Genomic DNA, 1,559 nt, shown 5'->3' on the forward strand with positions numbered 1-1,559 from the left:
AAAAAAAAAAAAAAAAAAAAAAAAAAAAAAAAAAAAAAAAAAAAAAAAAAAAAAAAAAAAAAAAGATTTACAGTCAATGAATGGCCTATAATATCCCTACTGGGAAAGAACAAATTTCTATTCAAACAATATGAGTTTAATTTTGAATGGTGAGACTGAAGTACACATATCTTAGAGTGAGTACTGAATAAAATACTGATATAATGGGATGTATTATTGGAGCCGAAATGGAGTAAGGGGTTTGAAGAAACAGCATTGCATAAGGACTTCTCAGATTAATGTACATGATTAATGGTACAGAATCCTAAGTTTGGGGAAGAGTTTGAAGGAAAGTTCAGTACAAGATGTTACTCCAATTAAACTGTTATTAATATTGTTATTTTATTATTTATTTTTGCTACTATAGTTGAAAGGGGAACTGATTTTCTCAGAATGCCCAGTTGATGATAATTTTTTTTTGAGTTCTGGAAGTGCAACTGTTTGTATTTAAATTAAATTAATTAATTCTTTATTCCCACTGCTAATACAATGACCTAGATTTCAGGCTGTCAAAATTTGTAAATATAAAATGATAAGACCTTCTTTTTCATGAGATGTTAGTGCTGAGATTATTAGTAAATGCTGCTGTCTAAGGGAGTTCTTTCAATATTCTAGTTTCTAAGCCTCCTCTTTGTAGGCTCTTCCATGGGGTTCATATTTCATACTTGCTTTTGTAATTTGTATTTCATTTCAGTTCTTAAAAACAGCACTACTAATTTAAACAAAATTTATCTCCCTAAAAAGTCCATAGAGATTTTTTAAATGCCATGATAAAATATAAATTGAACTGTAGACTTCAAGGTTTTAAGACATCATTTCTTTTATTTATTTATTTATTTATTTATTTATTTAAAGATGGGGTTTCAGCATGATGGCCAGGCTAGTCTTGAACTCCTGATCTCAGGTGATCCACCCACCTCGGCCTCCCAAAGTGCTAGGATTACAGGCGTGACCCACCACGCCCGGTAAGACATCATTTCTATAGAACTACATATAGTTCCTTAACAATTTCTAGACCCTACACTGTCCAGTACAAGAGCCTAGCCACATGTGGTGACTGAAATTTAAATTAGCTAAAATGGACAAATGCAGAAGTTCAGTTCCTCAGTTACACCAGCCATATTTCAACTGCTCAACAGTCATTTGTGGCTAGTGGCTATTGTACATGATGGAATAGATAAAGAATATGTCCATTATCACAGATATTTCTGTTGGAGAGTGCTGGTTCAGACCATTTTTTACATAAGGGAAAGGATCTGACTCTTGTCTCCTTAGTTCTGTTTGCCCCACAGTTGGTCAAGTATTTGTATAGCACATGATCATTGATCTTGCTGAAAATGTGGATCAGCTAGGCCACAGCCAACTTGACAGCTGTTCACAGATATACCCCTATGGTCAAAGTCTTAGAATAGCTCCTGCCATCCTTGTGACCAGAGTCACACTGGAAGAATGTTTCTTACTTTCCTGTCTCCCTCAAGGGACCATGCTATCTATACCACTCAAATTACCCCATGGATCCT

Source organism: Cebus imitator, unplaced genomic scaffold (assembly GCF_001604975.1).
Source record: "Cebus imitator isolate Cc_AM_T3 unplaced genomic scaffold, Cebus_imitator-1.0 Scaffold794, whole genome shotgun sequence".
In the NCBI taxonomy this organism is placed as follows: Eukaryota; Metazoa; Chordata; class Mammalia; order Primates; family Cebidae; genus Cebus; species Cebus imitator.